General features: G+C 50.0%; 1 pseudogene; it reads right to left on the reverse strand.

Annotated features, from left to right (window-relative positions):
• Positions 1-2,417: 2,417 nt before the first annotated feature.
• Positions 2,418-9,482, reverse strand: LOC123727884 (putative mediator of RNA polymerase II transcription subunit 26; annotated as a pseudogene).
• Positions 9,483-27,181: the final 17,699 nt, after the last annotated feature.

A 27,181-nucleotide genomic window follows, 5' to 3' on the forward strand; every position in this document is an offset into this window, starting at 1 on the left:
TTGCTCCTCCAGTCATCCCCCACTTGCTCTTTGCTGTGAATGATGCAGGAGTTTGTGTTCTCAGTAGAACCCCTATTGTCCTCATTCCAGCTCGGCTGTTTACTTCACCAACTTTCTCTCCATTTCCTCCATTTTGTCCACACTACTCGCCGCCATTTTTCGTCTCCCGCTGTTTGTTCCTCCTTCCAGGGCTCGATGACTTCTTCTTCTTCTCGTGTCCGTGCCTTGACTCCCCTGTCCAATGTCGGTCATCTCCGCCCCTTTCCGGACATGATCTGGAAGCGATACCTTCACCGATATTTACTCTTCACCTCCTAATATCTTGTTGTTGTTTTTCGGTTAGGTTTTTTCTCGTCGGTTGAGAGTAACACTTAAAATATTGGGTTTCCGTGAATTTGTCTGCCATTTGCTCAGATCACTGCTAAGACTGCGTTGTACCAGGGTGCTGTCTTGTCACGAGAACAATGATTCTTGTTGTGTATGTCTGATGCAAACACATTCCATTGATTTATTTTGTCGCACTAACATGACAAATCATTAATATAAACAAACTGACATGGCAAATTCAAACTTACACTTACTGGGTCTGGCTTTAACACCACCTTTACACGTGTGAGGAGAAAAAACTATATCACCTCACCTTTGTGAAAGCAAAACATAAGCCCCAAAGTATTAATACAAAACAAATATTGACGGAGACAAACCCCAAAAATGTGCAGATTTTTTGGAATGTTAACACAATTAAATTAAACGTCTCCCTCTTTCCTGCTATTGTCCCTCTCTTTGGTTATGTTACCCTGGTCCTTTGGTTATATTACCCTGATCCTTTGGTTATGTTACCCTGATCCTTTGGTTATGTTACCCTGATCCTTTGGTTATGTTACTCTGGTCCTTCGGTTGTGTTACCCTGGCCTTTATTTTCCACAAGTCCTTCCACATTCCTTCCAGCAACATAGCACCCTGCATCCCACTGCTGGTTTATCTCTGAGGCTAGGCAGGGTTGGTCCTGGTCAGTCCCTGGATGGGAGACCAGGCGTAACTGGAAGAGATGATAATAATCATGTAATAATAAGCGTGTGGGCAACATTTTTTTTCACGTGGGAAAAACACGTGAAAAATGTACATGTGATACTTCACACGTGTCCGAAAACCCCGTCTTACTCAAAATAATTCTGACCACTTCTGACTCAGGACATTTTTCATGCGATTTGTTCACCGTGTCCGAATGTGATTTCTTTTCAAGCTGTTTTTGTAAGGGTAACCATCACACAATATATTCAATCAACTCCTACCACTGCCTACAATGCATATGCGTGACAACTACTGTACTTCAGAGGAGGTCAAACAAGCAATCAGATAACATGTCCAATCATGCAATCACCTTAATTACATGATACCAGGCACTCTGCCGTCTGTATCAATCAGTATTCAAGGTGGCAATACCAAACATCCGTTTTATTTATTGTATCCGTGCTAATCAACCTCAGTCGTGAATATAAGGTGAATAAATACACTGATTACATCCCAATTGGCACCCTATTCCCTATGTGGTGTACTACTTTGGACCAGACTGGCACCCTATTCCCTATGTGGTCACTACTTTGGACCAGACTGGCACCCTATTCCCTATGTGGTGCACTACTTTGGACCAGGACTGGCACCCTTTTCCCTATGTAGGTGCACTACTTTGGACCAGGACTGGCACCGTATTCCCTATGTGGTGCACTACTTTGGACCAGGACTGGCACCCTATTACCTATGTAGTGCACTACTTTCGACCAGGACTGGCACCCTATTCCCTATGTGGTGCACTACTTTTGTCCCGGGACCCTGGCCCCACGTGACATGGGTGCCTGGCCACTGTGTTGATGGCGGGTGGTGACAGTCATTAACTAGCAATACCAGGTGGGATAGCAGCTATTGTCCTCAAGATGTTGTTTTGTCATTTGTTTCTGACACAGCCTTTATTTTATGACAATGAAATTGACTGGTTCATGGCTGGCTCATGACTGATTTACTATGTATGCATGCAGGATGATAACTATGCCTCTGTACTCACCTCACCTCCCTTCACATGTCACTGTGATTGTTGAAGTTTGGTGAGTGCATGATGTTACGTCGATAGTCCGAAGACTCTGCCTGCACTGATGTAGGTTGAGGAATACCATTAACTGTTAACTACTACTACGACTACTACTACTACCATCACTACCACCAGTACCACTACCACTACCACTACTACTGCAACAGTATCTGGGAGTGGAGAGAAGTCTGTCCGCAATAAAGCACTGCTCTACCTTCTTAACAGCACTATCAACAAGGCAGGTCCTACAGGCCCTAGTTTTGTTGCACCTGAACTACTGTTCAGTCGTGTGGTCAGGTGACCCAAAGAGGGATTTAAGAAAATTGCAATTGGCTCAGAACAGGGCAGCACAGCTGGCCTTTGGATGCACACAGAGAGCTAACATTAACAATATGCATGTCAATCTCTCCTGGCTCAAAGTGGAGGAGAGATTGACTTCATCACTACTTGTATTTATGACAGGTATTGACATGTTGAATGCACTGAGCTGTCTGTTTGAACTACAGGCACAGAGCTCAGACACCCATGCATACCCCAAAAGACATGCCACAAGAGGTCTATTCACTGTCCCCAAGTCCAGAACAAACTATGGGAGGTGCACAGTACTACATAGAGCCATAATTACATGAACTCCATTCCACATCAGGTAACTGATACAAGCAGCAGAATCAGATTTAAAAAAAACGGATAAGAATAGTTATGGAACAGCAGGGACTGTAAAGAGATACCAACATAGGCACTGACACATGCAAACAGACACACACTAACATACGCGGTATACACACACGTACGATGGATTTTGTGTTGTAGATGTGTGGTAGGGGCCTGAGGCCACACTTAATATGTTGTGAAATCTGATGTATTGTAATGTTTTTAAAAATGTATAACTGCCTTAATATTACAGGACCCCAGGAAGAGTATTTTTGTATCTTTTATTTAACTAGGCAATCAGTTAAAACAAATTCTTTTTACAATGACGGCCTGCCGGGGAACAGTGGGTTAACTGCCTTGTTCAGGGGCAGAACGACTGATTTTTACATTGTCAGCTCGGGGATTTGATCCAGCAATCGGTTGCTGCCCACGCACTAACCACTAAGCTACCTGCCTTGGTAGCGGCTAATGGGGATCCATAATAAGTGCAATACAAATGCTACTACTACTGCAACTACTGCTGCTGCTACTGGTACTACAGCTGCAGCAGGAACAGCTGCTGCTCGGCTGCTACTGTTGCTGCTGCTGCTGCTGCTACTGCTACTGCTGCTGCTGCTGCAACGGCTCGCTGGTGCCTGCTGCAACCGCTGCTGCTGCTGCTGTTGCTGCTGCCAACGCTGCGCTGGTTGCGACTGCCGGCAACGTTGCTGCTGGTTGCTGCTGTTGCTGCTGCTGCTGCTGCTACGGCAGCTGGTGCTGCTGCTGTTACGCGCTGCTGGTTGCTGCTGTTGTTGCTACTGCTGCTGCCGGCTGGTTGCGGCTGCTGCAGCTGCTGCTGCTGGTGCGGCTGTTGCTGCTGCTGCTGCTCCGGCTGCGCTGCTCTGCTGCTGCTCGCTGCTGTGGTAACGCGGCTGGTTGCGGCTGCTGCTGCTGCTGCTGGTTGCTGCTGTTGCTGCTGCTGCGATGCAGCGGCAACGCCGCTGGTCTGCTGTTGCTGCTGCTGCTGCCAACTGCGGCTGGTTGCGACTGCTGCAGCGCTGCTGCTGGTGCTGGCGCTTTGCTGCTGCTGCTGCTGCACCTGGTTGCGACTGCTTCTGTGGCGTTGCTGGTGCTGCTGTGCTGCTGCTGCTGCTGCTGTTGCGCTGCAGCCGCTGCTGCTGCTGCTGTTGCGCCGCAACGCTGCTGCTGGTGCTGCTGTTGCTGCTGCTGACAAGACTGGTTGCGACTGCCGGCACTGCTGCTGGTGCGGCTATTGCCACTGCTGCTGTTTGCTGCAACTGGTGCGCTGCTGCCTGCTGCTGGTGCTGCTGTTGCTGCTGCTGCTGCTGCTGCGCGCAGCTGGTTGCGGCTGCAGCAGCAACGCTCTGCTGGTGCTACTGTTGCTGCTGCTGCTGCCGCTTCGGCTGGTTGCGGGCTGCAGCTCGCTGCTGCTGGTTGCTGCTGTTGCTGCTGATGCTGCTGCAACCGGCTGGAACGGCTGCGGCAACGCTGCTGCTGGTTGCTGCTGTTGCTGCTGCTGCTGCCCTGCTGCTGGCGCTGCTGGTGCTGCTGCCGCTGCTGCTGGCGCTGCTGCTGCTGCTGCTGCTGCTGCTGCTGCTGCTGGTGCGGCAGCGCGGCTGGTTGCGACTGCTGCGCTGCTGCTGCTGGTTGCTGCTGTTGCTGCTGCTGGCTGCTGCGCAACGCTTCTGGTGCTGCTGTTGCTGCTGCTGCTGCTGCAACGCGCTGGTTGCGACTGCTGCTGCAACGTGCTGCTGCTGGTGGCTGCTGTTGCTGCTGCTGCTGCTGCTGCGCAGTGGTTGCGACTGCTCTTTGTCGCTGCTGGTTGCTGCTGCTGCTGCTGCTGCAGTGGTTGCGGCTGCTGCGCGCTGCTGCTGCTGGTGCTGCTGGTGCTGCTGCTGCTGCAGCTGGTTGCGCCTGCCGGCAGCAGCTGCTGCTGGTGCTGCTGTTGCTGCTGCTGCTGCTGCTGTTGCAACTGCGGCTGGGTTGCGCCTGCTGCAGCAGCTGCTGCTGGTTGCTGCTGTTGTTGCTGCTGCTGCTGAACGCGGCTGGTTGCGGCGCGCTTTGCTGCTGCTGGTGTTGCTGTTGCTGCTGCTGCTGCTGCTGCCGTGGTCTGCTGTTGCTGCTGCTGCTGCGGCAACGCGCGGTGCGCTGCTGCAACGCGCTGCGTGTTGCTGTTGCTGCTGCTGCTGGTGCTGCTGTTGCTGCTGCTGCTGCTGCTGCACGGCTGGTTGCTGCTGCGGCGGCAACTGCTGCTGGTGCTGCTGTTGCTGCTGCTGCTGCTGCTGCTTGGCGCTGCTGGTTGCTGCTGCTGCTGCTGCTTACGGCAACGGCTGGTGGAGCTGCCAACAGCTGCTGCTGTGCTGCTGTTGCTGCTGCTGCTGCTGGTGCTGCTGCTGCTGCAACGCTGGTGCGGCTGCCTGCGCTGCTGCTGCTGGTCTGCTGTTGCTGGTGCTGCTGCTGCTGCTGCAGCTGGTGCTGCTGCTGCTGCTAGCAGCTGGTGCTGCTGCTGCTGCTGTGCTGGTGCTGCTGCTGCAGCTGGTTGCGGCTGCTGCAACTACGCTGCTGGTGCTGCTGTTGCTGCTGCTGCTGCTGGGCGTTGCTGGTGCTGCTGCTGCTGCTGCTGCTACTGGGTCTTGGCGGCAACGCGCTGGTCGGAGCCGCCGCAGCGGCAACTGCTGCTGGTGCTGCTGTTGCTGCCGCTGCTGCTGGCAACTGGTTGCGGCTGCTAGCAGCGGCTCTGCTGGTTGCTGCTGTTGCTGCTGCTGCGCCGCGGCTGGTTGCGGCTGCCGCGCTGCTGCTGCTGGTTGCTGCTGTTGCTGCTGCTGCTGCAACGCCGCAGCTGGTTCGCGGCTCGCGGCGGCACGCTGCTGCTGGTGCTGCTGTTGTTGCTGCTGCTGCTACGCTGCAGCTGGTTGCGGCTGCTGCCTGCTGCTGGTTGCGGCTGTTGCGGCTCTGCTGCTTGGCTGGGCCTGCTGCTGCTGCTGCTGCTGGCCACGCGATGGTTGCGACTGCCAGCGCTGCTGCTGGTGCTGCTGTTGCTGCTGCTGCGGCTGCTGGCGGCAACAGCTGCCGGTTGCTGCTGTTGCTGCTGCTGCTGCTGCGCTGCGCCTGGTTGCGCTGCTGCTGCTGGAGTGCTGGTCTGCTGCTGCTGCAGGCTGTTGCGCCTCTAGCAGCAGCTGCTGCTGGTGCTGCTGTTGCTGCTGCTGCTGCTGCTGCTAACGCGCTGGTTGCGGCTGCCAACCTGCTGCTGGTGCTGCTGTTGTTGCTATGCTGCTAACTCGTTGCGGCTGCTGCTTGCTGGTTGCTGGTGTTGCTGCTGCTGCTGCTGCTGCAGCTGCAGCTGCTGGTGCTGCTGTTGCTGCTGCTACTGCTGCTGCTGCTGACGCTTCTGGTGCTGCTGCTGCTGCTGCTGGCGGCAGCGACTGGTTGGAGCTGCTGCGGCGCTGCTTCCGGATCCTGCTGTTGCTGCTGCTGCTGCTGGTGCTGCTGCTGCTGCTACGCTGCGGCTGGTTGCGGCTGCTGCTGCTGCTGCTGCTGGTGCTACTGTTGCTGGTGCTGCTGCTGCTACGCTGCGCTGGTGCTGCGGCTGCCGCGGCACGGTTGCTGCTGGTTGCTGCTGTTGCTGGTGCTGCTGCTGCTACGCGACGCTATTGCTGCTGCTGCGCGGCGCGCTTCTTGCTGCTGCTAGCAACGGCGCTGTTCGGCTGCTGCACTGCTGCTGTGCTGCTGTTGCTGCTGCTGCGGCTGCAACCTTCGGCTGGTTGCGGCTGCGGCGGCACGCTGCTGGTTCTGCTGTTGCTGCTGCTGCTGCTCAACGCTGCTGGTGCGACTGCGCGCAACTGCTGCTGGTTGCTGCTGTTGTTGCTGCTGCTGCAGCAGCGCGCTGGTTGCGGCTGCTGCGGCACTGCTGCTGGTTGCGACTGTTGCTGCTGCTGCTGCTGCGGCGCGGCGCTCTGCTGCTGCTGCGGCAACGCTGCGCTGGTTGCGACTGCTCGCAGCTGCTGCTGGTGCTGCTGTTGCTGCTGCTGCGGCTGCGCAACGCACGCATGGTTGCGACTGCTGCTGCTGCTGCTGGTTGCTACTGTTGCTGCTGCTGCTGCTGCTGCGCTGGTGCGGCTGCTGCAGCTGCGCTGCTGGTGCTGCTGTTGCTGCTGCTGCTAGCACTGCTGCGCCTGGTGCTGCTGCTCCTGTGGCGCTGCTGGTTGCTTCTGCTGCTGCTGCTACTGCGGCTGCTGCAGCTGGTGCGCTGCGCAACGCTCTGCTGCTGGTTGCGACTGTTGGCAACTGCTGCTGCTGGTGCTGCTGTTGCTGCTGCTACGCTGCGGCTGGTTGCGCTGCTGCAGCTTGCTGCTGCTGGTGCTGCTGTTGCCGCTACTGCTGTTTGCTGCGCTGGTTGCGGCTGCTGCACAACTGCTGCTGGTGCTGCTGTTGCTGCTGCTGCTGCTCGCGGCTGGTTGCGGCTGCTCGCTGCTGCTGCTGGTGCTGCTGTTGCTGCTGCTGCTGCTGCTCGCGCTGGGACGACTGCTGCGGCTGCTGCTGCTGGTGCTGCTGTTGCTGCTGCTGCTGCCACGCTGCTGGCGCTGCTGGTGCTGCTGCCGCTGCTGCTGGGCTTCTGCTGCTGCTGCTGCTGCTGCTAATGCTGCTAATGCCCAGCAACGCGCGGCTGGTTGCAGACTGCTGGTTGCTGCTGCTGCTGGTGCTGCTATTGCTGCTGCACTGCTGCCACCGCACGCTGCTGGTGCTGCTGTTGCTGCTGCTAATGCTGCTGCGGCTGCGGCTGTCCGCAGCAGCTGCTGCTGCTGGTGCTGCTGTTGCTACTGCTGCTGCTGCTCCGCAGCTGGGACGGCTGCAGCTGCTCGCTGCTGGTGCTGCTGCTGCTGCTGCTGCTGCAGCTGGTTGCGCGGCTGCTGCTGCTACTGCTGCTGGTTCTACTGCTACTGCTTCTGCAGCTGGTGCGCCTGCTCGCGCGCTCTGCTGGTGTTGCTGTTGCTGCTGCTCCTGCAGCTCGCAGCTGGTTGCAGCTGCTGCTGTTTGCTGCTACTGGTGTTGCTATTGCTGCTGCTCGCTACTGCTGCTGCTGCAGCTGGTTGCGACTGCTGCGGCAACTGCTGCTGGTTGCTGCTGTTGCTAGCTTTCCTGCCGCAGCGGCGCTGTTTTCGCTGCTGCGTTGCTGCTGCTGGTGTTGCTGTTGCTGCTACTGCTGCTGCTGCTGCACCGCTGGTTGCTGCTGTTGCTGCTGCTGCTGCTGGCAACAACGCTGGTTGCGGCTGCCGCAGCAACTGCTGCTGGTGTTGCTGTTGCTGCTGCTGCTGGTGCTGCTGTTGCTGCTGCTGCTGCTGCTGGCTGCAACTGGTTGCGGCTGCTGCCGCTACTTGCTGGTTGCTGCTATTGCTGCTACTGCTGCTGCTGCTGGTGCTGCTGGTCTGCTGCTGCTGCTGCTCAGCTGCACTCGCTGTTGGAGCTGCTGCAACCTGCTGTCTGCTATTGCTGCTGCTGCTGCTGGTGCTACTCTGCTGCTGCTACAGCTAGTGCGGCTGCTGCCCGCTGTCTGGTGCTACTATTACTGGTGCTACTGCTACTGCTGCTACAACTGTGCTGCTACTACTGCTGGTAATAACAACTTTGTGACCATTTACAACTACTTTGTTGTTAAATAGTTTGCTTAATTTGGTTATCTAGTCATTGAGCGAATACATCATCAGCTAACGTTAGATACAAGGAAGAAAGTGGTTATATCTGTCAGTCAAGCCTACCTGTTCAGCAGAAACAATGCCATTTCCCCAGCTCGTCTAAGATGGAGTTGGCTCGGGAGCGCCCGCCACCTTTCAAAACTGTCACCAATATTTCTTCTTCTTTGACGTTAGTTGGCAACTACACTCATAAGGTGTCGTCACCTACTGTACAGGGTAGTAAAAAATAAGTAAAAAACAAAACATTTTTGGATTAACAAATTCATACTAATTACCAAAAACAAAAAACCATATGTACACTATTACCCTGAATTTCTAACAAAAACTGTACAATTCAGATCCCTACACAGGCTCAGGAACCTCTTCATTCAGTACACCGTGTAACATTTGGGCTGTAACAACGTGCTTCATCTGACTCTTCAACTACTAACTTACATATTTATTCCTTCAACAGACCGTGTCACGTGACCAAACCTTTTACAATTGTAACACTGCAGCGGCTTCCGTACATACGGTCTCGCCTCATATCTCACATACCCAAGTTTTACATAAGTCAGGAAAGAAGTTCATCAAAGGACAGTAAAACCGATGACTTTGCTCCTTCTTTCCGTCTATCATTCAATTCAAGCGACATGCACCTACCATTCCTGTCACCCCAAAAAAACATCCTTGCTCGTGAATTACACTCCAGCCATAAACTGCTGTACATTTACAACTTTAGCCCTTTCTACTCCACTCTTCTTCATCATCGTCGACTCATTCTCACCAACTGTACTCGCGCCAAGATCGTCCTCTACTTCTGCTTCCGCCATTGCTCCTCCAGTCATCCCCCACTTGCTCTTTGCTGTGAATGATGCAAGAGTTTGTGTTCTCAGTAGAACCCCTATTGTCCTCATTCCAGCACAGCTGTTTCTTCACCAACTTTCTCTCCATTTCCTCCATTTTGTCCACACTACTCCCGCCATTTTCGTCTCCCGCTGTTTGTTCCTCCTTCCAGGGCTCGATGACTTCTTCTTCTTCTCGTGTCCGTGGCCTTGGCTCCTGTCAATGTCGGTCATCTCCGCCCCTTTCCGGACATGATCTGAAGCGATACCTTCACCGATATTTACTCTTCACCTCCTAATATCTTGTTGTTGTTTTCGGTTAGGTTTTTTTTTCTCGTCGGTTGAGAGTAACACTTAAAATATTGGGTTTCCGTGAATTTGTCTGCCATTTGCTCAGATCACTGCTAAGACTGCGTTGTACCAGGGTGCTGTCTTGTCACGAGAACAATGATTCTTGTTGTGTATGTCTGATGCAAACACATTCCATTGATTTATTTTGTCGCACTAACATACAAATCATTAATATAAACAAACTGACATAGCAGAATTCAAACTTACACTTACTGAGTCTGGCTTTAACACCACCTTTACACATGTGAGGAGAAAAAACTATATCACCTCACCTTTGTGAAAGCAAAACATAAGCCCCAAAGTATTAATAGCAAAACAAATATTGAGCGGAGACAAACCCCAAAAATGTGCAGATTTTTGGAATGTTAACACAATTAAATTAAACGTCTCCCTCTTTCCTGCTATTGTCCCTCTCTTTGGTTATGTTACCCTGGTCCTTTGGTTATGTTACCCTGATCCTTTGGTTATGTTACCCTGATCCTTTGGTTATGTTACCCTGATCCTTTGGTTATGTTACTCTGGTCCTTCGTTGTGTTACCCTGGCCTTTATTTTCCACAAGTCCTTCCACATTCCTTCCAGCAACATTGCACCCTGCATCCCACTGCTGGTTTATCTCTGAGGCTAGGCAGGGTTGGTCCTGGTCAGTCCCTGGATGGGAGACCAGCTAACTGAAGAGATGATAATAATCATGTGAATAATAAGCGTGTGGGCAACATTTTTTTTTCACGTGGGAAAACACGTGAAAAATGTACATGTGATACTTCACCGTGTCCGAAAACCACGTCTTACTCAAAATAATTCTGACCACTTCTGACTCAGGACATTTTTCATGCGATTTGTTCACCGTGTCCGAATGTGATTTCTTTTCAAGCTGTTTTTGTAAGGGTAACCATCACACAATATATTCAATCAACTCCTACCACTGCCTACAATCGCATATGCGCGACAACTACTGTACTTCAGAGGAGGTCAAACAAGCAATCAGATAACATGTCCAATCATGCAATCACCTTAATTACATGATACCGGGCACTCTGCCGTCTGTATCATCAGTATTCAAGGTGGCAATACCAAACATCCGTTTTATTTATTGTATCCGTGCTAATCAGCCTCAGTCGTGAATATAAGGTGGAATAAATACACTGATTACATCCCAATTGGCACCCTATTCCCTATGTAGTGTACTACTTTAGACCAGACTGGCACCCTATTCCCTATGTAGTGCACTACTTTAGACCAGGACTGGCACCCTATTCCTATGTAGTGCACTACTTTGGACCAGGACTGGCACCGTATTCCCTATGTAGTGCACTACTTTAGACCAGGACTGGCACCGTATTACCTATGTTGTTGCACTACTTTGGACCAGACTGGCACCCTATTCCCTATGTGTGCACTACTTTTGACCGGGACCCATGGCCCCACGTGGGACATAGGGTACCTGGCCACTGTGTTGATGGCAGGTGGTGACGGTCATTAACTTGCAATACCAGGTGGGATAGCAGCTATTGTCCTCAAGATGTTGTTTTGTCATTTGTTTCTGACACAGCCTTTATTTTATGACAATAAATTGACTGGTTCATGGCTGGCTCATGACTGATTTACTATGTATGCATGCAGGATGATAACTATGCCTCTGTACTCACCTCACCTCCCTTCACAATGTCACTGTGATTGTTGAGAAGTTTGGGAATGAGTGCATGATGTTACGTCAGATAGTGCGAAGACTCTGCCTGCACTGATGTAGGTTGAGGAATGACCATTAACTATTAACTACTACTCGACTACTACTACTACCATCACTACCACCAGTACCACTACCACCCTACTACTGCAATATCTAGGATGAGAGTCTGTCCATAATAAAGCACTGCTCTACCTTCTTAACAGCACTATCAACAAGGCGGGTCCTCCCCTGTTTTTGTTGCACCTAGACTACTGTTCAGTCGTGTGGTCAGGTGACACTAAGAGGGATTTAAAAAATTGCATTGGCTCAGAACAGGCGCTGCACAGCTGGCCTTTGGATGCCACAGAGGCTAACATTAACAATATGCATGTCAATCTCTCCTGGCTCAAAGTGGAGGAGAGATTGACTTCATCACTACTTGTATTTATGACAGGTATTGACATGTTGAATGCACTGAGCTGTCTGTTTGAACTACAGGCACAGAGCTCAGACACCCATGCATACCCCAAAAGACATGCCACAAGAGGTCTATTCACTGTCCCCAAGTCCAGAACAAACTATGGGAGGTGCACAGTACTACATAGAGCCATAATTACATGGAACTCCATTCCACATCAGGTAACTGATACAAGCAGCAGAATCAGATTTAAAAAACGGATAAGAATACCTTATGGAACAGCAGGGACTGTAAAGAGATACCAACATAGGCACTGACACATGCAAACAGACACACACTAACTACGCGTATACACACGCGTACGATGATTTTGTGTTGTAGAGTGTGTGGTAGGGGCCTGAGGGCACACACTTAATATGTTGTGAAATCTGATGTATTGTAATGTTTTTAAAAATGTATAACTGCCTTAATATTACAGGACCCCAGGAAGAGTATTTTTGTATCTTTTATTTAACTAGGCAAGTCAGTTAAGAACAAATTCTTATTTACAATGACGGCCTACCGGGGAACAGTGGGTTTAACTGCCTTGTTCAGGGGGCAGAACGACTGATTTTTACATTGTCAGCTCAGGGATTTGATCCAGCAATCGGTTACTGGCCCCCGCACTAACCACTAACTACCTGCCTTGGTAGCAGCTAATGGGGATCCATAATAAATGCAAATACAAATACTACTGCAACTACTGCTGCTGCTCTGGTGCTACAGCTGCAACAAGAACAACTGCTGCTGCTGCTGCTATTGCTGCTGCTGCTGCTGCTACTGCTGCTGCTGCTGCTGCTGCTGCTGCAACCTGGTGCGGCTGCTCGCAGCTGCTGCTGGTGCTGCTGTTGCTGCTGCTGCGGCTGGTTGCGACTGCTGCTGCAGCTGCTGGTGCTGCTGTTGCTGCTGCTGCTGCAACGCGCAGCTGTGCTGACTGCTGGTTCGCTCTGCTGGTGCTGCTGTTGTTGCTGCTGCTGCTGCGCTGGTGCGGCTGCCAGCAGCACGCTGCTGGTGCGGCTATTGCTGCTGCTGCTGCTGCTGCTGGCCTGCTGCTGCTGCTGGCTGCTGGTGGAAGCTGTGCACTGCACGCCGATGGTGCTGCTGTTACTGCTGCTGCAGATGCTGCTGCAACGCTTCTGGTGCTGCTGTTGCTGCTACTGCTGCGGCTCGCAGCTGGTTGCGGCTGCTACGCTGCTGCTGGTGCTGCCTGCTGCTGCTGCTGCTGCTGCACCTGGTGCGGCTACGCTCTGACGTTACTGGTGCTACTGCTGCTGCTGCTGCGGCTGGTTACGGCTGCCTCGCTGCTGCTGCTGGTGCGGCTGCTGCGCCTGCTGCTGGTGCTGCTGTTGCTGCTGCTGCGGCGACTGGTTGCCTGCTCTAACTGCTGCTGGTGCGCCTGTTGCCGCTGCTGCTGTTGCTGCAGCTGGTTGCGCTGCTGCTCGCGGCTGCTCTGGTGCTGCTATTGCTGCTGCTGCTGCTGCCTGCCGCTGGTTTTGGCTGCAGCAACGCTGCTGCTGGTGCTACTGTTGCTGCTGCTGCTGCTGTCTGCTGGTTTGCGGCGCGCACTGCTGCTGCTGGTGCTGCTGTTGCTGCTAGTGCTGCCACTGCGGCTGGACGCTGCTACGCACGCTGCTGCTGGTGCTGCTGTTGCTGCTGCTGCTGCCACTGCTCTGGCGCTGCTGGTGCTGCTGCCGCTGCTGCTGGGCGCTGCTGCTGCTGCTGCTGCTGCTGCTGCTGCTAGTGCCGCAGCGCTGCGGCTGGTTGCGGCTGCTGCTGCTGCTGCTGCTGGTGCTGCTGTTGCTGCTGCAGCTGCTGCAGCACCGCTTGCTGCTGTTGCTGCTGCTGCTGCTGCACGCAGCTGGTTGCGGCTGCTGCTGCAACGCTTGCTGCTGGTGCTGCTGTTGCTGCTGCTGCTGCTGCGCAACGCGCTGGTTGCGGCTGCTGCTGCTGGCGCTGCTGGTGCTGCTGCTGCTGCTGCTGCTGCAGCTGGTTGCGACTGCTAGCTGCTGCTCTGGTTGCTGCTGGTGCTGCTGCTGCTGCGAGCTGGTGCGCCTGCTCGGCGCTGCTGCTGGTGCTGCTGTTGCTGCTGCTGCTGCTGCTGCACTGCGCTGGTTGCGGCTGCCCAACGCTTCTGCTGGTGCTGCTGTTGTTGCTGCTGCTGCTACAGCTGCGGCTGGTTGCCTGCTGGCGCTTTGCTGCTGCTGGTGTTGCTGTTGCTATTACTGCTGCTGCTACGCGCGGCTGGTGCTGCTGTTGCTACTGCTGCTGCGCTGCCTGTTGCGCTGCTGTTGCTGCTACTGGTGTTGCTGGTTGCTGCTACTGCTGCTGCTACGCTGCACCTGGTGCGGCTGCTGCTGCTGGGACTGCTGGTGCTGCTGCTGCGGCTGGTGCCCTGCCAGCAGCTTGCTGCTGCTGGTGCTGCTGTTGCTGCTGCTGCTGCTGCTGCACCTGGTGCGCTGCTGCTAGCTGCTGCTGGTGCTGCTGTTGTTGCTAATGCTGCTGCCGCTGCGTGCGACGCTGGCGCTTGCTGGTGCTGGTGTTGCTCTGCTGCTGCTGCTGCTACGCTGCTGCTGGTTGCTGCTGTTGCTGCTGCTGCTGCTGCTGCTTGGCCGCTGCTGGTGCTGCTGCTGCTGCTGCTGCCTCGACTGGTGGAGCTGCTGCAGCTGCTGCTTCGGTTCCTGCTGTTGCTGCTGCTGCTGCTGGTGCTGCTGCTGCTGCTGCGTGGTGCGGCTGCCAACTGCTGCTGCTGGTGCTGCTGTTGCTGGTGCTGCTGCTGCTGCCGCGACAGCTGGTGCTGCGGCTGCTGCTGCTGGTGCTGCTGGTGCTGCTGTTGCTGGTGCTGCTGCTGCTGCGCGCGGCTGTTGCTGCTACTGCTCCCTGCTGCTGCTGCTGCTGCTGCTGCGCACCGGCAGCTGGTGCGGCTGCTGCAACTGCTGCTGGTTGCTGCTGTTGCTGCTGCTGCGGCTGCAGCGCGCTGGTTGCGGCTGCCAGCGCGTTTCTGCTGGTGCTGCTGTTGCTGCTGCTGCTGCTCAACGTGCGCTGGTGCGGCTGCTGAACGCTGCTGCTGGTGCTGCTGTTGTTGCTGCTGCTAGCGGCAACGCGGCTGGTGCAGCTGCTACGCAGCTGCTGCTGCTGGTGCGACTATTGCTGCTGCTGCTGCTGCTGCTGGCGCTGCTGCTGCTGGTGCTGCTGCTGCGCAGCTGGTGCGCTGCTTCAACGCTGCTGCTGGTGCTGCTGTTGCCACTGCTGCTGTTTGCTGCAGCTGGTGCGGCTGCACAAACGCTGCTGCTGGTGCTGCTGTTGCTGCTGCTGCTGCTCGCTGCGGCTGGTTGCGGCTGCTACGCACGCTGCTGCTGGTGCTGCTGTTGCTGCTGCTCTGCTGCTGCAGCTGGGACGGCTGTAGCTGCTGCTGCTGGTGCTACTGTTGCTGCTGCTACTGCCGCTGCTGCTGGCACTGCTGGTGCTGCTGCCACTGCTGCTGACGCTGCTACTGCTGCTGCTGCTGCTAATGCTGCTGATGCTGCGCAACGGCTGCGCTGGTGCGGCTGCTGGTTGCTGCTGCTGCTGGTGCTGCTGTTGCTGCTGCGGCGCGCACCGCTTCGGTGCTGCTGTTGCTGCTGCTAATGCTGCTGCTGCGCAGCTGGTGCGGCTGCTGCAGCAACGCTCTGCTGGTGCTGCTGTTGCTGCTGCTGCTGCTGCTGGCTGCGGCTGGTGCTGGCTCTGCAACGCTGCTGCTGGTGTTGCTGTTGCTGCTGCTGCTGGTGCTGCTGTTGCTGCTACTGCTGCTGCTGCTGCAGCTGGTGCGGCTGCTGGCAAAGCTGCTGCTGCTGGTGCTGCTGCTGCTGCTGCTGCGCTGGTGCCTGCTGCCCCTGCTGGTGCTGCTGTTGCTGCTGCTGCTGCTGCACCGTGGTGCGGCTGCAGCGCAGCTGGTGCGCCTGCTGCTGCTGCTGCTGCTGGTGCTGCTGTTGCTGCTGCGCACGCTTGGCGCTGCTGGTGCTGCTGCTGCTGCTGCTGCTGCAGCTGGTGCGGCTGCGGCAACGCTGCTGCTGCTGGTGCTGCTGCTGCTGCTGCAGCTGGTGCGCATGCTGCAACGCTGCTGCTGGTGCTGCTGTTGCTGCTGCTCTGCTGCTGCTGCAGCTGGTGCGCCGCTGCGCTGCAGCTGGTGCGCCTGCTGCAGCACTGCTGCTGGTGCTGCTGTTGCTGCTGCTCCTGCGCTGCAGTGGTGCGCTGCGCTTTTTGCTGCTGCTGGTGTTGTTGCTGCTACTGCTGCTGCTGCTGCTGCTGCAGCTGGTGCGGCTGCTGCAGCTGCTGCTGCTGGTGCTGCTGTTGCTGCTACTCCTGCTAACGCTTTCGGCTGGTTGCGGCTGCTGCTGTTTGCTGCTGCTGGTGTTGCTGTTGCTGCTGCTGCTGCTGCTGCGCGCGCTGGTGCTGCTGTTGCTGCTGCTGCTGCCGCTGCGGCTGGTGCTGACTGCTCGCTGCTGCTGCTGGTGTTGCTGTTGCTGCTGCTGCTGGTGCTGCTGTTGCTGCTGCTGCTGCTGCTGCTCGCTGCAGCTGGTGCGCTGCTGCAACCTTCTGCTGGTCTGCTGTTGCTGCTGCTGCTGCTGCTGACGCTGCTGGTGCTGCTGCTGCTGCTGCTGCAACGCTAGCGACTGGTTGGGGCTGCTGCAACGCTGTCTGGTGCTACTGTTGCTGCTACTCTGCTGGTGCTGCTGCTGCTGCCCGCGGCTGGTGCGGCTGCTGCAACGCTGCTGCTGGTGCTGCTGTTGCTGGTGCTGCTGCTGCTCAACGCTCGCGGCTGGTGCTGCTGCTGCTGCTGGTGCTGGTTGCTGCTACTGCAGCTGGTGCGGCTGCTGCTGCAACGCGCTGCTGGTGCTGCTATTGCTGCTCTGCTGCTGACGTTGCTGGTGCTGCTGCTGCTGCTGGTCTTGGCAACAGCTGCGACTGGTGGAGCCGCTCTGCACTGCTGCTGGTGCTGCTGTTGCTGCCGCTGCTGCTGCTGCAGCTGGTTGCAGCTGCTGCGCTTGCTGCTGCTGGTCTGCTGTTGCTGCTGCTGCTGCTGCGCCTGGTGCTGCGGCGGCAACGCTGCTGCTGGTGCTGCTGCTGTTGCTGCTGCTACTGCTGCTGCTGCAGCTGGTGCGGTTGCCGCTGGCGCTGCTGGTGCTACTGCTGCTGCTGCACGTGGTGCGGCTGCTGCTCGCAGCAACGGCTGCTGCTGGTGCTGCTGCTCTGCTGCTGCTGCTGCTGCGCTGCAGCTGGTGCGCCTGCTAGCTGCTGCTGCTACTGGTGCTACTATTGCTACTGCTGCTTCTGCTGCTGCAGCTGCTGCTGCTGCTACTTGGTGCTACTGACTGCACTACTACTACTGCTGCTGTGCTGGTGCTGCTATTACTACTACTCGACTCTGCTTCTGCTTCTACTAGTACTACGATGTATTGTATGAGGTTTTGTAGAATTATACAGTGTACTACTGTCCTTTTTCCAATCATTTCATTTTCTGCAATGACATTTTTAATATTGTGTAATAAGGTAGTTGGGAAAATTGCAGTTATCAAAAAAGCTGACCTTAGCGAAAATGGTATAGGCCTACTCTTGGCTTATGTATTCATCACATTCATACTACTGTGATATTAGCATGCATAAATAAATGCACACTTAAGACAGATTTATATTGGTTCATGCTGGTCAAGAATAGTTTGAATGAGGGCTTTTTCTCCTGATGAGTCAGAGGCCAGACATAATAGTTTGAATTTCTGCAGTGTTTTAGAGGGCTCTCTATATGTGCTTTATATGTAAATGTATATGATGTGTAGTGTATAGGTTACAGGTAATGCAATGACAAATAGGCCTATTGTCACGTCCTGACCAGTATAAGGGGTTATTGGTTATTGTAGTTTGGTCAGGATGTGGCAGGGGTATTTGTTTTATGTGTTTCGGGGTTTAATGGGATATGTATTTATGTAAGAGGGGTGTTTATTTTATGTGTTCCGGGGTTTTGGGTAATGTTCTTGTTTTGTATTTCTATGGTTTTCTATGTTATGTATTTCTTTGTTGGCCTGGTATGGCTCTCAATCAGGAATAGCTGTACATCGTTGTTTCTGATTGGGAGTCATACTTAAATAACCCTTTTTCACCTGTGGTTTGTGGGAAGTTGTTTTTGCACTGCTAGGGTTAGCCTGCAAAACTGTTTAGCTGTCATTTGTTTTGTTAAGCGTTCAAGTTTATTAAAATAAAATCATTAAAATGAGTACTCAACCTGCTGCCCTTGGTCTACTTCATCCGACGGCCGTTACACCTAGTGTATATGGTTACAAAGCATATATACGATGGCATTTACTTTGATTTGTTATGATCATACAGTCAGTGGGTTGTGTGTTGTTGTGTGTTCTGCTATTGTTGTTTTTGTTGTGTTGTTGTTGTTACTGTTGGATCAAGTCTACATCTTTCATACCCATCTGGTACTTCCTCTGATGTGCACATTCATTCATTTGTAATTCATATTCAAATCTGGAGTATTTCCAGTTGTGTGTTCTTTTAACAACAACTGCTAAGTACAGTAGAGTAATGACAACGTAATTATTCTGACATTAACATATTTTATCCTCATGGTGACATCACTTGGCCTATACTGTATCTTATTGGAATTTGCATACCCCATTTCCTTGTATATTTACACACCCCATTTCCATGTATATTTACACACCACATTTCCTGATATTTTCACACCCATTTCCTTGTATATTTACACCCCCATTTCCTTGTATATTTACACACCCGTTTCCTGCTGTTTACACCCCCCATTTCCTTGTATATTTACACACCCCATTTCCTGCTATTTGTACACCCCATTTCCTTGTATATTTACACCCCCATTTCCTGCTATTTGTACACCCCATTTCCTTGTATATTTACACACCCCATTTCCTTGTATATTTACATACCCGTTTCCTGCTATTTGAACACCCCATTTCCTTGTATATTTACACCCCCATTTCCTTGTATATTTACACCCCCGTTTCCTGCTATTTGTACACCCCATTTCCTTGTATATTTACACACCCCATTTTCTTGTATATTTACACCCCCGTTTCCTTGTATATTTACACACCCCATTTCCTGATATTTTCACACCAATTTCCTTCGATATTTACACCCGTTTCCTTCTATATTTACACCTACATTTCCTTCTATATTTACACACCCAGTTTCCTTCTATATAAGTGACCATAAACTGTGCACAGAGAACTGCGGACAGAGGAAACTTCCCACTGGAACAGTGGACTTCAACATGCTGTATATCCAGCAAGAGTGAGTGCAGCCAGTACAGCTCTCTTGTCAACAGTGCAGCTTGTTCGTGAGCGAACACTCACACTTGTCTTTTCTTACTAGCACTGCCTTTGCTGATAGCTACTTATTGAGGGAAAATGTGCTTACTATGACTGTAATATCACGGTTGTCTCTGTTAGCTACCCCTCGATGAATGTATTAACTGTAAGTCACTCTGGATAAGGCGTCTGCTAAATGACTAAAATGTAACTATAAACGGGTGGTGAGTACAGCCAGTGTTATTCTAGGGTTATATTGTGATCTCATCCAGTGCAGCCAGGATCATTCTAGGGTTATATTGTGATCTCATCCAGTGCAGCCAGGATCATTCTAGGGTTATATTGTGATCTCATCCAGTGCAGCCAGGATCATTCTAGGGTTATATTGTGATCTCATCCAGTGCAGCCAGGATCATTCTAGGGTTATATTGTGATCTCATCCAGTGCAGCCAGGATCATTCTAGGGTTATATTGTGATCTCATCCAGTGCAGCCAGGATCATTCTAGGGTTATATTGTGATCTCATCCAGTGCAGCCAGGATCATTCTAGGTTATATTGTGATCTCATCCAGTGCAGCCAGAATCATTCTGGGTTATATTGAGATCTCATCCAGTGCAGCCAGGATCATTCTAGGGTTATATTGTGATCTCATCCAGTGCAGCCAGGATCATTCTAGGGTTATATTGTGATCTCATCCAGTGCAGCCCTCTCTCTCGCTCCAGGGTTGCGGTGAAACCCAAGGACAGCAGGTGAGTCACAGCAGGTGCCGTGACAGTAGTCCAGGATCTGGGACAGCAGTCTGCCTCCAGCTGGCACGAGCTAACCCCCCCCCCCAGGCAGCAGCACAGGCCAGGCCAGGCAGGCCACAGCCAGCATCCGGAGCCTGGCTGGGTTTTTGGACCAAGGTTGGGTTAGCAACAATGGCCTGAGAGGAGAGCAGAGCACCAGGGAGACTGAGTCTTAATGTAAACCAAGTCATCTATAAATGAGGCCAGGAGGTTGATGGATGGCAGAGGGGTGGGTATGAACTGGACTACTGTGTGTATATGAATGGGTAGCGTAGTTGGTGATAGAGCTGTATTTGATTGAATAACCACATTCTCCTTTACAATAGGTGAGAACATGTATGACCTCTACAATTTCACATTGGTGGGGGGATCGGCAGTTACTGTTTTGAAGGCACACATTCATTTTCATGTCTGTGTTATATATTTAACAGCAAAGTAGATCTCTTTTTATTTATATATTCAATGTCCCTCTTTCCACCTTACCTGGCAAGAAAATGCAATATTTTGTCAAATCTGAGAATTTATAGTAGCTGTCGTGCACATAATGCATCAATACAAATTTACAGTCACAACTGTTACCCCATGGTAACATTTAAGCATCACTGAAGATTGTTTTTACGGGCGTTTAACAACATTCACCAAAATAATATGATTCACAGAGAGAGAGAACACAAAGCCCAGAGGACAAGACAGAACGAACTCTAATTTCCAACGCAGTCTTAGCTATGACATAATAAAAATGTGCCAATTACTTCTAGCTCCAATTCAGCGATCTAAATCATATTACAGTCAAAGTATTGAGACCTCCCTCTTAGTTTTCTAAATGAAAATGCTTATTTTAGAGGGTAGTTGAGTATCTACTAAATAGAATCTTTATTTAATGACATTTTGTTCTCAACCAATCTCAGATAACCAGACTGACCTTTGACCAGTTCATCTGACCTATTAGGAACACTGCAATCTATATTAATGCGTTCTTTTCCATTTCCAATATATATTAATGCTGCCTGTTATTTTGGTAGGTAGGTATGTGGATTGGTATTTTCATCTACATTCTTCTTCTTGAACCAAATGGAGCTTTCTTGTTGAATTATTTATTGTCTCTTTCGCAATCGATTTGGAATCTGGAATGCTGACTCGGTATCTTCCTCAGATACCAGAATAACTGACAAGAGGAAAAATAATAGATACCCTAGATAAATAAAGTTGGTTCATCACATCAGAATAGATACATTCATCAAAAGAGAAAGTCTCAGCGAATTTTGTTTGAAAACAAAATACTAAAGATGCTTCCAGAGAAAAGAGCTAATTAATGGTAATAGATGCTGCATGAATGTTTCAAAAGGGAAAATAACAGATGCAGCTTTTCCAGAAATCAAGTAAACACAGTTATATTCTACACATCAGCAACACAATAGCTTCGTGCTTTAAATATTCGTGCAGACTTTGAGCTTTGAGCCTGCATTTTATAGGTCGACATGATTTGGTGTTGGAGGGTAGACACTGTGTACTTTGTCTACCCAGTATTCAGATCCCTTTACTTTTTCCACATTTTGCTACGTTACAGCCTTATTCTAAAATGTATTAAATAAATAAAAATCCTTAGCAATCTACACACAATACTCCATAATTATAAACAGGTTTTGAGAAATATTATTTACATAAGTATTCAGACCCTTTGCTATGAGACTGGAAATTAAGCTCAGGTGCATCCTGTTTCCATTGATCATCCTTGAGATGTTTCTACAACTGATTGAAGTCCACCTGTGGTAAATTCAATTGATTGGACATGACTTGGAAAGGCACACACCTGTCTATATAAGCTCCCATAGTTGACAGTGCATGTCAGAACACAAACCAAGCCATGAGGTCGAAGGAATTGTCCGTAGAGCTCCAAGACAGGATTTTTTCAAGGCTCAGATCTGGGGAAGGGTACCAAAATATTTCTGCAGAATTGAATGTCCCCAAGAACACATTGGCCTCAATCATTCTTCAATGGAAGAAGTTTGGAATCACCAAGACTCTTCCTACAGCTGGCCGCCCAGCCAAACTGAGCATTTGGGGAGAAGGGCCTTGGTCAGGGAGGTGACCAAGAACACAATAGTTACTCTGACAGGGCTCTAGAGTTCCTCTGTGGAGATGGGAGAACCTTCCAGAAGGACAACCATCTCTGCAGCACTCCATCAATCAGGCCTTTATAGTAGAGTGGCCAAATGAAAGCCACTCCTCAGTAAAAGGCAGCCCGCTTGGAGTTTGCCTAAAGACTCTCGGACCATGATAAACAAGATTCTCTGGTCTGATGAAACCAAGATTCAACTCTTTGGCCTGAATGCCAAGCATCACATCTGGAGTAAACCTGGCACCATCCCTATGGTGAAGCACGGTGGTGGCAGCACCATGTGGGATGTTTTTCAGCTGCAGGGACTGGGAGAGTAGTCAGGATTAAGGCAAAGATGAACGGAGCAAAGTACAGAGAGATCCGTGATGAAAACCTGCTCCAGAGCGCTCAGGACCTTCCAACAGGAAAACGAGCCTAAGCACACAGCCAAGACAACGCAGGAGTGGCTTCAGGACAAGTGTCTGAATATCCTTGAGAGGCCCAGCCAGAGCGAGGACTTGAACGCGATCGAACATCTCTGGAGAGACCTGAAAATAGCTGTACAGCAACGCTCCCCATCCAACCTGACATAGCTTGAGAGGATCTGCAGAGAAGAATGGGAGAAACTCCCCAAATGAAGGTGTGCCAAGCTTGTAGCATCATACCCAGGAAGACTCTAGGCTGTAATTGCTGCCAAAGGTGCTTCAATAAAGTACTGAGTAATACTTATGTAAATGGGCTATTTCAGTTGTTTTTTATTCATACATTTGCAAAAATGACTAAAAACCTGTTTTTGCTTCGTCATTATGGGGTATTGTGCAATTTTCAGGATTTACATTTTATTTATTTTATATCAGGATTTACATTGTTTCTGTTAGAAATATGCTCTGTTGACTCTTTAATATGCGCTGTTGACTAACTTATTACTTCAATATCGTATCAACAATGAAGCTTGAACTACCTGAGTATCTGCACAAAACTATAGTTAACCAATTTCAGTATGGTGAAATAAACATCCTAATCCTAATCAAAAACTGCTTATACTGTATAGAGAGAGAGCTTGAAAATAAAGCAAAACGATTTAGAAAAGATAGACTATCTATCCTATATATGCTTAGAACACCCCATTACATTGATGCCAGTGGTGTCTAGAGAAAGAGTAAAATGGCCGAGGAAAACATTTCCCTCAAAAAGCTCTTTAGCGGCTCAATGAAGCTGAATGATTCCTCTCAAGCACTGCTGGATCAAGTCAAATGTCTTGGTAGCCTACATCAATCCTGTTTATTGCAGTAAGGCCGGGGGATGTTTGTGCACTGCTGTTCAACAGCAACGCATCCACTCGCAGCCGAGGCCTAGAAAAGGACAACGTAGAAGCAGTTTTTTTCTTGCTTGGAGCAACGCAGCTGCCTGCCTGCTGCAGTCACACATTCATCTATGATTGATGTAGGACAATTTACCCTCGCAACTTTTATGCTTTCGTCCAGTGAATAAATTATAGACTAGCGCTTAGGGAATGAATGATGATTGGATTATTAATATTGGTGTCTCGCCTAACTATTTATTTATTTCTATCGATATAGATATATATATAAATCACAAACAGCCTCAAGTTAGCATCAACATTTTTGGCACAGATTTTGGAAAACAACAGCTGCCAATGACCAGTTGCCTAAAGACTCAAATGAGTGTGTTATTTTAAAATCAGTCATTCCAATCTCCTTCCTATACCGTCACTAATTGTTAACATTGAATGATGCCTCATTGATAGAACTCATTATGGAATTTGGGGGCTTGACGATCAGTATAAGTTGTTGGTATCAAGAGCTGTTAGGTCAGACTGCATTCCCACAGATTACGTGTTGTTATGGGCCCAATTTACTTCCTGTTGTGAATGTCACAGGGGCAATGTGCGATTGTAAGATATGCGTCTTACCAGTGTCATAGGGGTCATGGGGTGAGTCGAGAGTGTCCTGTAGATTTACCACAGTAAAACTGACAGGGGTTGGGATGTCATGTCTTTCATTATACCAGTCATGCAGACATTAGTACAACATTATGAACCAACCAAACCCTCCTCCGAGTCTATTTAAGAATTCCTCTGGAAAATAGAATTAGTCAGAGTCAGTAGGGAGCATTGCTTTGAATATGTTATGCATTTTCAAAATGTATTCAAGTGCTACAGTAGTTAGTTTTTTCCCTCTTTTTATAGACTTACAAGCTTCAGTGCCCTGTTGTAATTTAAATATACTTCTACATACATTTGCAAATGTTTGTCCTCACAAATCATTATTACAGTATGTAGATGCGCTACATAAATATGTATGGCTTAAAAAGCTGTTGGTTTGTTTACCTGCTTGTGTTGATACCTTGTTTTGAACATTTTCCTTTTTTTAAATGATAGCCAGATCAGACTTTACACAAGGCAATGCACTGGACTCTTTGCCAACATGGAATCATACCGTTTTTGGTTACATCTCAGCGTCTGTGTATTGTCAAAAGGTCTCTCGTGTCTTAGATCGTGTTCCTTCTTTAATGGGTGTAACGTCGAGACAGTGGTTCATCATGACAGGTCATCATAACATCTGACAGAGATGATGACATTGTCCATTGGCTGCTTTGACAGCCATACAGAGTGATGTATGGTGGCTGCATCAAACAGTAAACTGTTTTGGCATGGATCACTACTGTAGCAACTCGGGCAACACCTGTTGACTGAACTGCATGTGGATGAAACATAAACACATAGGCCCAAAATGGCATCGCCAGGCATAATGGGACCCATTTCGTCCAAAAAAGTTTGACTTTTGACTCATCTGTCTATAGAATATTCTTCCAAGAGTCTTGATGATTATCCAGGTGCTTTTTAGGAAAACTTGAGTCAACTTTTTGGGACGAGATGAGTCCCGTTATATCTGGCGAAAACCAAACACTGCATTCCATAGTAAGAACCTCATTTTATTTATAAACTGCTTTATCTAATATTAGGTTTTGGTTGAAGATCTGATAACATTCGATATCAAAAATATGCAAAAATAGAGAAAATCAGAAAGGGGTAAATACTTTGGGTTTGTGGTGATCCCCTCTGTGCTTCTCAGACAATAAGCTTCTCCAGCTGATGCAAGCAACAAGCACACATCCTTTTCCCATGGAGCCTGCTCTGTCTGCCCTGCAGAACCTAAGGTTGATATCCTCACCTACTTTAACAGTTTGCTGTTGTGCTGCCAGTAACATGTCTGTCATGGTTTATGTAGCATTGTTTTAGAAAGACATACACAGAGAACTTATAATGTCTGCTTTTTGGGTTACTTTCCATCACCGTAGTATGCCTTTTACCTGTGCCATACTTCCTGTGTTTGTCTTCCTGTGATTGTCTCCCTGTGGTTGTCTCCCTGTGATTGTCTCCCTGTGATTGTCGGGGATTACCTGAGTGTTATTCATTAGGCACCATACAGGAGAAAAGTGACTGAAACAGTAAGAGACTAGGAGAACTTAAGACGTTTTCCATTGCAAACCCCTTGGCTACGATTTGCTACGGTGGGCCCTAATGAACACGACCCGAATGTTTTGGTGAGATGGCCCAGGCACATGCAGTAAGACTTGGCTTACTGTGAAGCCTCTGGTAGGCCTAATCCTCCATCAAGGGGTAAGGGTTTCCCCCCTCCAATCCCTATCCAGCTCTGTGGTTTAGGATATATCTCAGAGGCCTTTGTCCCGGTGCTAGTCCAGCAGGATTAGGAGATATTTCAGAGGCCTTTGTCCCGGTGCTAGTCCAGCAGGATTAGGAGATATTTCAGAGGCCTTTGTCCCGGTGCTAGTCCAGCAGGATTAGGAGATATTTCAGAGGCCTTTGTCCCGGTGCTAGTCCAGCAGGTTTAGGAGATGCTTAACATACAGCAGCTTCCTCTGGAGGGCTGATCTGAAGGTATGAATTTTAATCTCTGGTCTCCTCTAGTATCCTTTTGGCCTTTAGCAATGAAGGCATGTTTTCTTTCCATGCATTATATAATCTGGTCATGTAGGTGTATGATTTAGTTGTATTCTATGTGATTCTGTTGGTAAATCTTTACTTTAAGTCTATGCTTCGTCACAGTTTATTTAATTGCTGATCTAAATAACATCATATTGTCTTACTATTTATAACAGTGTTGTGAATTCAGTTGAATGACAATGGACGATCAATTATATAAAACAACAGACGAGCAAAAGTTAAGACTGAATTTAGAATAGGCATTATAGACTCATTACAAGAGAGGGGGACAGGGGATATTTCAAGCATTGATAACTAATTTAATGTGAAACCATAAGTTACTGCACAATGCACTTGAAAAATTGCACTTGAATGGTTGCCACCTTCTATAATGTTTAATTTGTTTGTTTTGCGCCTTGGCCAACAACAAGCTAATCTTATGAGACAACCCTTTCCTTCCTAGATAATGTAATTAACAGCTCATACAATAGTAACTTGTGAGTCTAATAGGGAAACAACCATCCCCCTCTTCGGATGCTCAACAGCTTTTGTGATTCCCATGTTATAGTACAAGGAACTTTATATTAAATCTTATTTTACAAGAAAGCCAACTGTATTGGTAGCACTAGTCTGGAGTCTGGTAGCACGATTCCCATCGAACTGCACTAGCACCTTGGTGGAGGATATGTTAGGGAATAAGCAAGAAGGCCAACTGTATTGATGGTAATAAGTTACAGTAGGCTTGCCACAACATAGCACCCAATAGAACTGAAAATCACTTAGAAAAGTAGCTCAATGCCGAGCCGATACTGCTTGTCTGGTATCATTCCCATTTCCACTCTACAGTGCCTTAGTGGCGGTGACATGAGATGAGGGAATAGGGACACTCTACCAAGACCTAACTGTGAACGTTCCTGATAGTTCCTGCTGGATAGAAGGTCCCTGCTGGTAAGGATGATTGGTCTGGCGACAATGATAGATGGCATTTCCTGGGGCCCTGTAGGACCCCGCTGAGCTGCAAGTGACAACCAGGTGTCCTGCTCCATGCCTGTCTCCATGTGGCTGAGAAAAAGGAGGAAAAACCCACGATCAGACCATCAGCGGATCAGATTACCCAGTGGTATATTACTATAGGAGAGACATGTAGATTACCCAGTGGTATATTACTACAGGAGAGACATGTAGATTAGCCAGTGGTATATTACTATAGGAGAGACATGTAGATTAGGCAGTGGTATATTACTATAGGAGAGACATGTAGATTAGCCAGTGGTATATTACT

Source organism: Salmo salar, chromosome ssa01 (genome assembly GCF_905237065.1).
Source record: "Salmo salar chromosome ssa01, Ssal_v3.1, whole genome shotgun sequence".
In the NCBI taxonomy this organism is placed as follows: domain Eukaryota; kingdom Metazoa; phylum Chordata; class Actinopteri; order Salmoniformes; family Salmonidae; genus Salmo; species Salmo salar.